General features: G+C 33.1%; 1 pseudogene; it reads left to right on the plus strand.

The window, feature by feature from the left end:
- The window catches only part of LOC137627686 (irregular chiasm C-roughest protein-like), a 56,907-nt pseudogene extending 48,939 nt beyond the window's left edge, over positions 1-7,968 (plus strand).
- The last annotated feature ends 7,537 nt before the right edge of the window (positions 7,969-15,505 follow it).

The raw sequence follows: 15,505 nt of genomic DNA on the forward strand, positions 1-15,505 counted from the left end.
GTTCGAGGTCATTGGAATCTTAGGATAACAGATTTTCGTAAGGTATTCACCAAGTTATTGTCGATGTCGTTAATCTTAGGATAACAGATTATCCCAAGACATTCACAAAGTTATCATCGAGGTCATTGGACAGCCCCTAAGAGTGATAATAATAAGGTCAAAAGATATTCCTTTATCATAAGAATGAAAATGAAAAAGCGATTTATGAAATTTCAAAGCCTTTAAGTCTTTAAGAGTTTAAAGGGCACTCATGAATGGCAGAGGCAAGTGATAGTGACCTTGCTCTATCAAGCAGGATAAGGCCCAAACACCTCTCCACTCATGCTAGGACAGGGGAAAGCCAGGCAATGGCTGCTGATGACTCAGCACCTAGATCTATAGGCTACCTCAAACCTCCATCCTTAGCTCACAAGGATGGTGAAGTTGCAGCGACAAAAGGAACTAACGAGCTTGAGTGGGACTCAAAACCCAGTCTGGCGATCATTAGTCAGGGACGCTACCACATCAGCCACCTTTTCCTCTGCAAGGAAATGTCTATTGCGAATAATTTACTGTAAAACTCATACATAATTAGTTTTCTGTAATGAGTTGGTTAATTTCTTTTATAGATTTACATTAGCCCTAATCTTCTCCGTCTAAAATAGAATATGATATTATAAATCAATAAGTTGAAAAGTTTATTAGAATCAAAAAATGAAAAGGAGGTTTTATGAAATTTCAAAGGCTTTCAGTGGAAATCTCTATTGAGAATGAGCTTTGAAAAAGTCAGATAATAAGCAGTTTTCTTCAATGAATAGGGCTATTTTTATACATATTTGCGTTTGCCGTAAAATGCTTCCAAAAGACTGGAATTACTGCCAGATCTTTGCACAGACAGCCTCTATAACGTATAAAACGTTTCCAGGACACTAAAATTACTGCCAGATCATTGTTCAGACCGCCTCTATAACGTTTAAAGCACTTTCAGAAAGCTAATATTACTGCCAGATCTTTGCACAGAAAGCATCTATAACATTTAAAACGCTTTCAGAAAGCTAAGATTACTGCCAGATCATTGTTCAGTCAGCCTCTATAACGTTTAAAATTCTTTCAAAAGGCTAAGATTACTACCAGATCTTTTCTCAGAGTGCATCTATAAAGTTTAAACGCTTCCAGAAGACAGAAATCACTACCAGATCTTTGCACAGAAAGTATTTATAACGTTTAAAACGCTTTTAGAAGACTAAAATTGCGTCCAGATCTTTGCCCAGACAGCATCTATAACATTCAAGATGCTTCGAGAAGACTAAACTTAAAAGACTAACATTAAAAGACTAAAATTCCGTTAAAAACAGAATGTGATATTATAAACTTTGATAGTAACTTGAAACCTAAGGCATTTTTACTTTCATCCCAATATCGCGACATTCTTTTAATATTAGTTTTCCTCATATAAAAATCAGGCTACATATCAGTTTAGTGACATCGGTGTTACTCTCTGGACATGAATCGTGGTATGCCAATGAAACAATATCCAACAGATATGGTGAATATGAGAATAAAGCCCTCAGAAGGATATTGGGAGTTAAATGCCTGGACAGGATTAGAAATTAAACTATAAAGGAGATTACTCGAGTGTCATATGTGGATGAGATCATGGTGGGGAGCAGATGGAGATGGTTTGGGAATGCGCTTCGCACTCTCTAAGAGAGATTAATTCACCAAACTTTTAACTGAGCTCCACAAGGCACCAGAAGAGATAGAAGACCCAGACCTTCATGGATGAAAACTATGATGCGTGAAGTAGGAGATGATGAATGGAGAAGTTGTTGATTTGAAACCTCAAGATAGAGACGAGTGGCGAAATTTAACTGAGGCCGTATGCGTCAGTAGGAGTAGGAGGAGATGATGATAAAGATGATGATGAGGAGGAGGAGGAGGAGGAGGAGGAGGAAGAGGAGAAGGAGGAGGAGGAGGAGGAAGAGGAGAAGACAGTAAAAATTTAGACGAGCCGAAAATTTCATATTCTGGTCCTTTTCATTTTATCAAGACAGAATAACGTGAGTTGGAAAAAAAGTTAAATATCAGATTTCCTCAATGTTTCGCGTTAAAGATAACCTAAAATAACATAAGAAAAGAACAAAAAGTATTCCTAAGCACAAATGAACTGCTCTGAAACAAAACCCAATTGTTGATCTGTGAAATCAACATTAATCCCAATGTTTTAGAAAAAAAAAATGTACGTAGTTATTTCAACAATGCATTTTGCGTTTCAAAAGCTTTGACACAAGAAACGATTGTTGATACTGTAAAACATGCATATATTCAGAGCCATTGTATAAAACACCCGATTACAAAAGCCATGAGTTCTGGGAAAAAAAAAGGGGGTGAGTGCGAATTTCTCATGCAGAAAATATGCGATTTTATAACCCGGTAGCATATAATGATGTTTCTAGTTCCTTTTTATTTACTAGCAAACAGAGACGCTAGTAATTGGAGTCAGAATAGCAAGGTCTTATATCAAAAGTTCAAGCTTGCAGCAATTTTTTTTTTTCTTTTTTTTTTCGGACAGGCCGACACATGTCATTTCCTAGTTTACATATGAAAAGTCTGTTTTATTGTTGTTACTCTTCTTGAACCATTTTATTTTGATTGCTCATTACTTCTCGTATAGTTTATATATTTCATTATTTTCTTTCCTCACTGGGCTATTTTTCCCTGTTAAAGCCTTTGGGTCTATAGCTTTTCCAACTAGGGTTTTATCGTAGCTAGTATTAAAGATAATATTAAATTTACCAACATATTGAAGATGATATTTAAAGTTGTAAAGAGGATATAGATTTACCAACATAATAAGATGATATTTAATTACCAACATATCGAGGATGATATTTAAGATTTACCAACATAATAAGAGGATATTTAATTACCAACATATCGAGGATGATATTTAAGATTTACCAACATAATAAGAGGATATTTAATTACCAACATATCGAGGATGATATTAATAGTTTACCAACATAATAAGATGATATTTAATTACCAACATATCGAGGATGATATTTAAGTTTTACCAACATAATAAGAGGATATTTAATTACCAACATATCGAGGATGATATTAATAGTTTACCAACATAATAAGATGATATTTAATTACCAACATAATAAGATGATATTTAATTACCAACATATCGAGGATGATATTTAAGGTTTACCAACATAATAAGAGGATATTTAATTACCAACATATCGAGGATGATATTAATAGTTTACCAACATAATAAGATGATATTTAATTACCAACATATCGAGGATGATATTTAAAGTTTACCAACATATCGAAGATGATATTTAAGGTTCACCAACATAATAAAATGATATTTAATTACCAACATATCTAGGATGATGTTTAAGGTTTACCAACATAATAAGATGATATTTAATTACCAACGTATCGACGATGATATTTAAATTTTACCAACATATCAAAGATGATATTTGATTACCAACATGTCGAGGATGATATTTAAAATTTACCAAAATAACATGATATCTGATTACCAACATATCGAGGATGATATTAATAGTTTACCAACATAATAAGATGATATTTAATTACCAACATATCGAGGATGATATTTAAGTTTTACCAACATAATAAGAGGATATTTATTTACCAACATATCGAGGATGATATTAATAGTTTACCAACATAATAAGATGATATTTAATTACCAACATATCGAGGATGATATTTAAGGTTTACCAACATAATAAGAGGATATTTAATTACCAACATATCGAGGATGATATTAATAGTTTACCAACATAATAAGATGATATTTAATTACCAACATATCGAGGATGATATTTAAAGTTTACCAACATATCGAAGATGATATTTAAGGTTCACCAACATAATAAAATGATATTTAATTACCAACATATCTAGGATGATATTTAAGGTTTACCAACATAATAAGATGATATTTAATTACCAACGTATCGACGATGATATTTAAATTTTACCAACATATCAAAGATGATATTTGATTACCAACATGTCGAGGATGATATTTAAAATTTACCAAAATAACATGATATCTGATTACCAACATATCGAGGATGATATTTAAAGTCTACCAACATAATAAGATGGTATTTAAATACCTACATATCGAGGATGTTATTCAAAGTCTACCGACATAATAAGATGATATTTAATTACCAACATTTCGAGGATGATATTTAAAGTTTACCAACATATCGAGGATGATATTTAAAGTTTACCAACATAACAACATGATATTTAATTATCAACATAAATATGATATTTAAAGTCTACCAACATAATAATATGATATTTAATTACCAACATGATAAGGTGATATCTAATTACCAACATAAATATGATATTTAAAGTCTACCAGCATAGCAAAATAATATTTAATTACCAACATAAATAGGATATCTAAAGTCTACCAACATAACAACATGATATTTAATTACCAACATAAATAGGATAATTAAAGTCTACCAACATAAAAACTTGATATTTTATTACAAACATAAAAACAGGATATTTAATTATAAACATAAAAACGGGATATTTAATTACCAACATAAATATGACATTTAAAGTTTACGAACATAACAACATCATATTTAATTACCAAGATAGATATGATATTTAAAGTGTACCAACATAACAACATGATATTTAATTATTAACGTAAATATTATATTTAAAATTTCAAAACCCTTTCTCTTTCTTGACCCCGAAGGTTGACTTTGACCAGCGAACTGGATCATCCATGAGTACCAAGGATGGAGGAGACAATAAAGGATGGGAGAAGGAGTCTGAGCATCCTACCACTCCATCCTACCTTGCTACCAGTCCTTATACTTACCCGGATTCGTTTACAGCTGTCCCTACTAAAATGGTGAGTGGTAATGCATATTTTCCTTTTTTCTATAGTAGTTACTAGCTTAAGATGTCTATATCTAAATGCTATGTATTGTAAATAATGCATAAGTTTATCTTTTTCTATAGTAGTTACTAGCTTAGAATGTCTATATCTTAATGTTATGTGCTGTACAATAATACATAAGTTCATCTTTTTCTATGGTAGTTATTATCTTGATATATCTATATCTATATAGCATATGCTGTACAATGATGCATAAGTTCATCTTTTTCTATGGTAGTTATTATCTTGATATATCTATATCCATATAGCATATGCTGTACAATGATGCATAAGTTCATCTTTTTCTATGGTAGTTATTATCTTGGTATATCTATATCTATATAGCATATGCTGTACAATAATGCATAAGTTAATCTTTTTCTATGGTAGTTATTATCTTGATATATCTATATCTATATAGCATATGCTGTACAATAATGCGTAAGTTAATCTTTTTCTATGGTAGTTATTATCTTGATGTATCTATATCTATATAGAATATGCTGTACAATAATGCGTAAGTTAATCTTTTTCTATGGTAGTTATTATCTTGATGTATCTATATCTATATAGAATATGCTGTACAATAATGCGTAAGTTAATCTTTTTCTATGGTAGTTATTATCTTGATATATATATATCTATATAGCATATGCTGTACAATAATGCGTAAGTTCATCTTTTTCTATGGTAGTTATTATCTTGATATATCTATATCTATATAGCATATGCTGTACAATAATGCATAAGTTCATCTTTTTCTATGGTAGTTATTATCTTGATATATCTATATCTATATAGAATATGCTGTACAATAATGCGTAAGTTCATCGTTTTCTATAGCAGTTACTATCTTGATATATCTATATCTAAATAACATATGTTGTACAATAATGCATAAGTTCATCTTTTTCTATAGTAGTTATTATCTTGATATATCTCTATCTATATAGCATATGCTGTACAATAATGCGTGCTATGGTAGTTATTATCTTGAAATGTCTTTATCTAAATAGCATATGCTGTACAATAATACATACCTTCCTCGTTTTCTATAGTAGTTACTATCTTGATATATCTATATCTAAATAGCATATGTTGTACAATAATGCATAGGTTCATCTTTTTCTCTAGTAGTTACTATCTTAGAATGTCAATATCTAAATGCTATGTGCTGTACAGTAATGCATAAGTTCATTTTTCTATAGGGGTTACTATCTTTAAATATGTATATCTAAATACCATGTATTGTACAATAATGCATAAGTTCATCTTTCTTCTATAGAGGTTACTACGTTGACTACTGTACAACAAATATTTCAGCTAGCTATCCAGGAAAATACTACACATGATACACCTTGATTTTTTTTTTTTTTTTTTTTTTTTGGACAGCATTTCCTAGCACATCTCACTTTGGGAAAGTGCACCCTGCCTCTCCCCTTACTGCGCAGTAAGCATCCAAAGGACTAGTTTAAGGAGATTGGCAGAGTTAGTGCTCAGGGCTAGACACAGGAACTGGATGCGCAGAAAGCATGTGACTGGGTGAATTTCCTCGGAGGGTGGTGTGCTAAGAATTCATGTGTCTTACTGCACATTCTCTATGCATTATAACTTGTCTAAGATTTCCTGTGTCTAACTGTACATTTTCTAACTATCATAACTTGCCTAAGCATTCCTGTGTGTAACTGTACATACTCTAGCCATCATAACTTGTCTAAGAATTCCTGTCTAACTGTACATTCCCTAACCATTATAACTTGCCTAAGCATTCCTGTATCTAACTGTACATACTCTACCCATCTACTTTCCTAAGAATTCCCGTGTCTAACTGTACATTCTCTAACCATCTATTTGCCTATATTTATTGAATAACAGTAATGGAGAAAATATTTCTTTTCTATAGAACGGGCTGGAAGAAAGCGTGTGACTGGGTGAACTTCCTGAGAGTGAGGTGTTCTAAGAATTCCTGTGTCTAACTGTACGTTCTCTAACCCTCATAACTTACTTTATTTTACTTTACTTTACTTACTTTAAGGACTGCTTATCTGGTCCTGTACAGCAGGGGAACCCTGCTCTCTACAGGACTTGCCTACATTTATTCAATAACAGTAATGGAGGAAATATATCTTTTTATTTAGAACGGGCACCTCAACAGCAACTCGGACAGACGATCCTTCGGTAACTACGTCGATCACGCAGCTCTGGTCAACCACCAGCTACAGCAACAGACATCTCCTTCTAGCATAGGTCTAGTAGGTATAGTTGGGATGGCTGGGGTAGGAGGAGGAGGTGTGGGGGGAGGGGGTTACCTCAAAGGGAGCAACGGCATTGCTAACAATATCAGCGGCAGTGTGGCCAGCTACCCTAGCTCCCCGGCAGGTGGCGTGTTGACCTCAAGCCAACATTCTCTTTACTCCGGGTATGGAGAATTCGATCCAGGGAAGGAGAGGGTCGTGGAGACTGAACCAGGATTCTCACCGGGTTACAACAATAGCTTTACCAACCAAAACTTCAATAGTTCAAGCGGATCTTTGCCCCTTTCTCTACAAGTAAGTGCAAGGCCTACAGGCTCTCCCGGGGGAACTGGTTCATCCATACCCCGGCTAGGTATTCCTGTAGACCCCAGCCAGTATATAGTCCCTCCAAGGGCGCAGGTCCTCCAAGGGGCATTAGCTACCCATGTATAATGCACAGGATAGACACATGCTGAAAGTGAATACTATGTACAGAAATATTTCACTCCATTGTCCTTACTTTTTTGCCGTAATATTACGTGGTCAGTTAGCCATATTAAATGTCACCTCCGAATTCCTTATACTGATGAACAGGGAAGAAATAGAAAAAAGAATGATACAAATATAGAAATGAATTTTCAAAGCCCATAAAAGACATTTGGTTGAGACAGGCGGAAAAATGGTCAGCTGACTTTTGAGAAAGGTTTTTAATTTGTTAATCAACGCAAGCAAATTCATGGAAGCGAAACATCGCTTGCAAGTGACGTTTCTGTCTGTCTATATAGAGTGACGTTGTAAAGAATGAAATAAAACGCACGCGTGACAAGAGTAATTCTGAGAGATTTTGATATGTTTGAGAAAGCTTAACGAGGAGAGAAACTATTTTCTTAAATAGCAAACCCTTCAACCTACAGGGTATTGATTTACACTGATCTCAAATTGCTTCGTGTCAAAAAATTGACAATTGTTTTTTCCTCAAGCAACATTGTGTATAAAAGTTGTTGTTTGTTGTGCTTCCGTCCGTAGTGTTCAGAAAAGCTGAACTTTCTCCTTAAATTTAGTGAAACGTGTACAAAATGGAGGCATTTATGTTCCAAGCCAGTAATTAAATAAACATTTTCTAACATGCTGAAAAACACATAAAATAAGCGACTGATGTTATATGCTAAACGACAAGATAGTTAATACATTATTCAAAAAGAACGAAAGAAACATTATACACTTAAAGAAACATCATCCATGCAGAGATCTAGATGCTGAGAAGTCATTGTCATTGACCTAATTACAATCATACTTCGAGCATGATTAGGGTCCAGCTTCATACCCCATAATTTGCACCATTCAATAATTTTAGCTGCATCTCTTTTAAGGTATTCAACAATACCAGATCTACATTCAAGAGATGGAATTAATGCAAAGAGAGTAGCATCATCTGCATATGCAACGAGCTTGTTTTCAAGTCGTTAAATTTTACTTCATTGGTAGCGATAAAATTATTCTAAGTCCATTCCTAAAAGAGGCTATCGGCACGGTAGAATACAGTAATGTATTTCAAACAACACTACTGTATATGTTGTATTTAAGAGATCGGCAATATTTCGTCATTTTACTAAAAGGGTCATTTTTTTCAGGCCAATACAGTTACTGCTCCCAGTAGAATATATGTACTGATACAGTATATATATATATATAATATATTATATATATATATATACATATATATATATACATCTATACATTATATATATATACATATATATACATATATATATGTGTATATATATATATATATATAATATATATATATATTTGTATATATATATATATATATATATATATATTTGTATATATATATATATATATATATAAATGTATAGATGTATATATATATATATATATATATATAAATTATATGTATATGTATATATATATATATATATATATATATATATATGTGTGTGTGTATATATATATATATATATATATATAATAAATATATATAATATATATACATATATACATATATATATATATATATATATATATATATATATATATATATTAATTAATGTGACCTTGATGCCTCTGACAAAATGTTCACTATTTTTCAACGGCCCTAAAAAAGCCTATCGTAATTATTTACATATTGATATGAAAAATATGATTATCCCGTTGCTAAACATATAAAAAATCTGAAAATTACTATGCGATAAACATTGTAGTTAATTACATCAGTAAATATATATATATCCTCATGCTAGAACATTAAAGAAAAACCCGTGGCATTGAAAAATGGTTTAATCATTAAATTATAAACACAGAATCAGTTATAACGCTGGTAGAAATTTCATAAGCAAATTGAACGAACTCACGAGGGGAAAAATAAATTGAAAAATGTGAAAATTTTCGAAATCTCATTTTCGCCTCTCTGCTTTTAACCTGAATGTAACAGAAACTAAAATCCTTTAATTTCAGTGGCATATATATATATGTGAGTGGTGCTTGTTCATAATTTCAGCTGATAAAATAAAGAATTATGTATTGTATAACCTAGCATTGCCATGTACATAGCATATTGTGTGCAAAGATGATAAGCTGTTTATATCGAAAACTTATGTTCATTACATATCGTTGTACATATCAAATGTTATTTGTATAAATTGTACATACCATGAAAGTTGTCATAAATATTTTTGTACGAAATAAAAAGGACGAAAATAATGGAATTTTATTTTTTCCCTTCTTATTTATTATTGTAAGAATGACAAGCTCTTATGAATGAAGTTCTCTAACTATCCCACGAGTGAGGTTCAGTAGTTATCAAGGGTAAGGGTAATTTTTTAGCCTCTGATTTTAGCCTTTTTGAAACGTTGTAAACGTCGCCAGTAATTTGAAGCCTTTACGTTGTAAACGTTGTAAACGTTCCCAGTAATCTGAGCCTTTACGTTTTAAATGTTACCAGTAATCTGAGCCTTTACGTTGTAAACGTTGCCAGTAATCTGAGCCTTTACGTTGTAAACGTTGCCATTAATTTGAGCCTTTACGCTTCAAACGCTGTAAACGTTGCCAGTAATCTGAGCCTTTACGTTGTAACATTGCAGTAATCTGAGCCTTTACGTTGTAAACGTTGCCAGTAATCTGAGCCTTTACGTTGTAAACGTTGCCATTAATTTGAACCTTTACGCTTCAAACGTTGTAAACGTTGCCAGTAATCTGAGCCTTTACGTTGTAAACATTGCCAGTAATCTGAGCCTTTACGTTGTAAACATTGCCAGTAATCTGAGCCTTTACGTTGTAAACGTTGCAGTAATCTGAGCCTTTACGTTGTAAACGTTGCCAGTAATCTGAGCCTTTACGTTGTAAACATTGCCAGTAATCTGAGCCTTTACGTTGTAAACATTGCCAGTAATCTGAGCCTTTACGTTGTAAACGTTGCCAGTAATCTGAGCCTTTACGTTGTAAACGTTGCCATTAATTTGAACCTTTACGCTTCAAACGTTGTAAACGTTGCCAGTAATCTGAGCCTTTACGTTGTAAACATTGCCAGTAATCTGAGCCTTTACGTTGTAAACATTGCCAGTAATCTGAGCCTTTACGTTGTAAAACGTTGCAGTAATCTGAGCCTTTACGTTGTAAACGTTGCCATTAATTTGAGCCTTTTACGTTTCAAACACTGTAAACGTTGCCAGTAATCTGAGCCTTTACGTTGTAAACATTCCCAGTAATCTGAGCCTTTACGTTTTAAACATTGTAAACGTTCCCACTAATCTGAGCCTTTATGTTGTAAACGTAAGTACTAACTCTTTCTTGCTTCTTACACATCATCGTAAGTCTTTTCATAGTTTATAAACGATATATCTGTTTTGATGTTACTGCTTTTAAAATTTTTTTATTGTTAATTTTTTCTCATATGATTTATTTATTTATTATTCCCTTTCCTCACTGGGCTGTCTTTCCCTATTGGAACCCTTGCACTTAAAACATCCTTCTTTTCCAACTAGGGTTGTAGCTTAGCAAGTAATAATAATAATAATAATAATAATGAAGCGTTGTAACGTTACAGAGGCTGTTTGATGAAAGAATTACCAGTAATGCGAGACTTTTGGAGCCGTTGTAAAGGAGAGTACTAACTTTTCCTAGCTTCCTACACATCAATCAATAAGTACTTTCGCGCTGGTCTGCTTCACTTCTATCTTCATTTAAGGTTTAAAGGCCGCTCGTGGATGGCAGAGGTGAGGGACAGTGACGTTGCCCTATCAAGCAGGATAATGCCCTACGGACTAAGCCATTTTTTATATGATCAGCGCCCAAGCCACCTCTCCACCCAAGCTAGGAGCAAGGAAGGCCAGGCAATGGGTGCTGACGACTCAGCAGATAGACCTATAGGCTCCCCCAAAGCCCCCGTCCTTTGCTCACAAGAATGGTGAGCTTGCAGCGACCAAAGAAACTAACGAGTTTGAGCGTGATTCGAACCCCAGTGTGGCGATCACCAAGTCAGGGACGTTACCACATCGGCCACCACATCCCTTTTGCTGGTAATCTTTTCTTTTATTTTTATTCTTTACTATCCTATCCATCCTATTTTTGTCTGCACCTGCTTTTCTCTTCATTATTATTATTATTATTATTATTATTATTATTATTATCAATCTACAACCTTAGCTGGAAAAGTAGGATGCTATAAGCCCAGGGGCCCCAACAATGAAAATAGCCCAGTGAGGAAAGGAAACAAGGAAAAAATGAAATATTTAAAAACGGTAACATAAAACTAATTATCTCCTATATAAAACTATAAAAAACTTTAACAAAACAAGAGGAAGAGAAAGGTAATAGGATAGGTTTGCCCGAGTGTACCCTCAAGACGTTTCAATATTTCTCTTCTCTTTGAGAAATATTCGTCAACCAAATACCTACTTTACAGAGCTTCGGCTGAAAGATGGTTTCTAATAATATTTTCATTCGGATAACTACTAAAAATGATAGGGTACGTTTTGAGTTAATAATTTACTCTTTCTATGCCCTGGGAGATGTTTTAGATATTGATGCCGAGTTTAGGTTCTGCACATAGAAAGAATGTTAACTGATCTATAATGTTCAATATGTCGTATTGATTAACCCTTTTACCCCCCCCCCCCCCGCCGCAAGGTTAAATTTCGAGCACATTTTTGCTATATATATTTTTTCAAATTGCTCTAACAGGCTTAATTTTTGTCCTAGAGAGGTCAGGTTGGTCTCATTCTTTTGGAAAAGGCCTGAAGTTTCTCATAAAATTATCAAAAATATAAAAACATGCGGTTTGTCAGTATTTTTAAACCTACAATACCGCAAAGCAGCAATTGGTGTTTAATATTAATGGATCTCTATTCATATTCAATATTTTTTTCAAGGCCTTTTGCCCATGCCACTTCACTATCCCTGAAGAAAGTGTTTACTGTCATAATTTAATGAGGTTAGTCAAGATTTCTTATAGTGATTGAATTTTAACTATTTTTTTTTTTTTCAAATTCATTATTATAATTTATTTCGGTGTTATTTAAACAGAGAGCCATGAACTACTCAAAAGAAAATTCATATTATTTTTATGTTAATTTTTATAATAATCTTGGCCATTGTTACAGTTTTTTTCAGTAGTATGAAACTATGCAATAATATGAATTCATTTATTACAATCTTATATATTGCTGTATTATTCAAACAGATAGCTATGAACTACTGAATTGAAAGTTCTTATTATCATGTGTTTCTAAACTATAAGCCTGGCAATTATTAGATTTTTTTTCAATAGCATAAAACTACAATGTTAAAATTTTGCCGTAAAAAAGAAACCGTTAATATCCTTGAATAAATGTTGCCAGAGTTTTACCGTAACGGATAAATTGACTTAAAGGAGTGATATTACGGTCACCAACCTGTAAGAGGTAATAACAAATGTAAGGTGAATTTATGGTCACTTGTATCTTACTGAAATATGGCTAAGAACAGTAATATTCTTATGGAGAATTTCCGATTAAAATTACGGGGATTCTTAACAGTATTATTATTATTATTATTATTATTATTATTATTATTATTATTATTACTTGGTAAGCTACAACCCTAGTTGGAAAAGCAGAATACTAATAGTCCAGTGAGGAAAGGAAAAAGTGAAAAATAAAATATTTTATGAGTAACATCATTAAAATAAATACCTCCTATATTATTATTATTATTAATTATTATTATTATTATTATTATTATTATTTTATTATTATTATTACTTGCTAGGCTTGCAACCCTAGTTGGAAACGCAGAATGCTATAAGCCCAGGGGCCCCAACTGGGAAAATAGCCCAGCGAGGAAAGGAAACAATGGAAAATGAAATATATAAAGAAGAGTAACATCATTTAAATAAATATCTCCTATATAAACTATATAAAACTTTAACAAAAATAAGAGGAAGAGAAATTTGATAAAATAGTGTGCTCGAGCAAGAGAACTCTAACTCAAGACAGTGGAAGACCATGGTACAGAGGCTATGGCACTACCCAAGACTAGAGAACAATGGTTTGAGTTTGGAGTGTTCTTCTCCTAGAAGAGCTGCTTACCATAGCTGAAGAGTCTCTTTTACCCTTACCAAGAAGAAAGTGGCCACTGAACAATTACAGTACAGTAACCCCTTGGATGAAGAATTGTTTGGTAATCTGTGTTGTCAGGTGTATGAGGACAGAGGAGAACATGTAAAGAATAACCCAGAATATAAGGTGTATGTGTAAGCAAAGGGAAAATGAACCGTAACCAAAGAGAAGAAGCCAATGTAATACTGTCTGGCCAGTCAAAAGATGCCATTACTCTCTAGTGGAAGTATCTCAACGGTGTCTGGCACCCTGGCCAACCTACTACCTACTAAAAGCTGTTTTTCCAAGAAATGTTCATGAGTCCAAAGCCCCCTTTATCCAGAGTAACTGGCAGCGAAAGTGCACATTCAACAGATACGTGAAGTGAAGCAATAAAGCTCAAAGGATGTTTACTTACTCCTTGCAGCCTCCGAGGGAATTGCGTCCTAAACCAATAATTTGTCACAAACTAGTTCCATTCCGGCGTCAAAACGTGCAACATTCTGCATCATCATCTCCTCCTACGCCTATTGACGCAAAGGACTTCGGTTAGATTTCGCCAGTCGTCTCCGCCTTGAGCTTTTAATTCAATTCTTCTACATTCATCATCTCCTACTTCGCGCTTCATAGTCATTAGCCATGTAGGCCTGGGTCTTCCGATTCTTCTAGTGCCTTGTGGAGCCCAGCTGAACTTTTGGTGAACTAATCTCTCTTGGGGAGTGCGAAGAGCATGCACAAACCATCTCCATCTACCCCTCATCTGCGGGCACTGTTAAAAAATTGCTAGTTGAGTTTTAAGAGATTATGAATTATGGAGGTATACATTTTTTTCGCTTTTATTGGGGACCCATTACAAGTGCATTTGGTTATTTAATAAACTAACTACTGTAGATACACTGTTAGAAAAACCCGTAATTTTAACATAATTAACATAATTAACTAGTATCTTATCAATTCTTCCTTGAGCACCCTGTTAAAAGAAAAAAAAAAAACAGTAATTTTCATCGGAAATTCTCCGTAAAAATATACTGTTCTCAACCGTATTTCAGTAAAATACAGGCGACCGCAATTTTACCATACTTTGTTATCATCTTTTTACAGGTTGGTGACCGTCAATATATCCTTTTTTAAAACAGTAAAAGGCTGGCAACATTTATTCCAGGATTTTTACCGTTTTTTTTACGGCAAATTTTCAACAGTGTAGATATGTAAGAGTCGATCAATTCGATTACTTTATCTGTAAGCCTACAGTTTTACGAGTATAGTCTTTCGAGTATAGTTTTACGAGTATAGTTTTACGAGTATAGTTTTTCGAGTATAGTTTTTCGAGTATACTTATATAGTCACATATATTTACAGTTTTCGTATCGGTGTTAAGATAAAGTGATGAATTGTTTTTTAATAGTGATTGTATACATTACACTGATAAAAATTTGCAGTAAAAAAAAATAGAAAAATAAAAACTGGAATAAAAGTTGTCAGGCATTTGTCGTTTTAAAGACAGATATATTGACGTTAAGGAGTGATATTACGGTCACCAACCCGTAAAAGATAATAACATAGTAGGGTAAAAATTTCTAAGAAAGAATTGTTAAGACTCATTTAACATATTTTAAACAAAGTAAGGTCAAATTGAAGGTCACCTTTATTTTACTGAAATATGAAGACAGTATATTATTACTGAGACTTTTCGATTAAAATCACGGCTTTTTTTATAACAGTGT

Source organism: Palaemon carinicauda, chromosome 35 (genome assembly GCF_036898095.1).
Source record: "Palaemon carinicauda isolate YSFRI2023 chromosome 35, ASM3689809v2, whole genome shotgun sequence".
In the NCBI taxonomy this organism is placed as follows: Eukaryota; Metazoa; Arthropoda; class Malacostraca; order Decapoda; family Palaemonidae; genus Palaemon; species Palaemon carinicauda.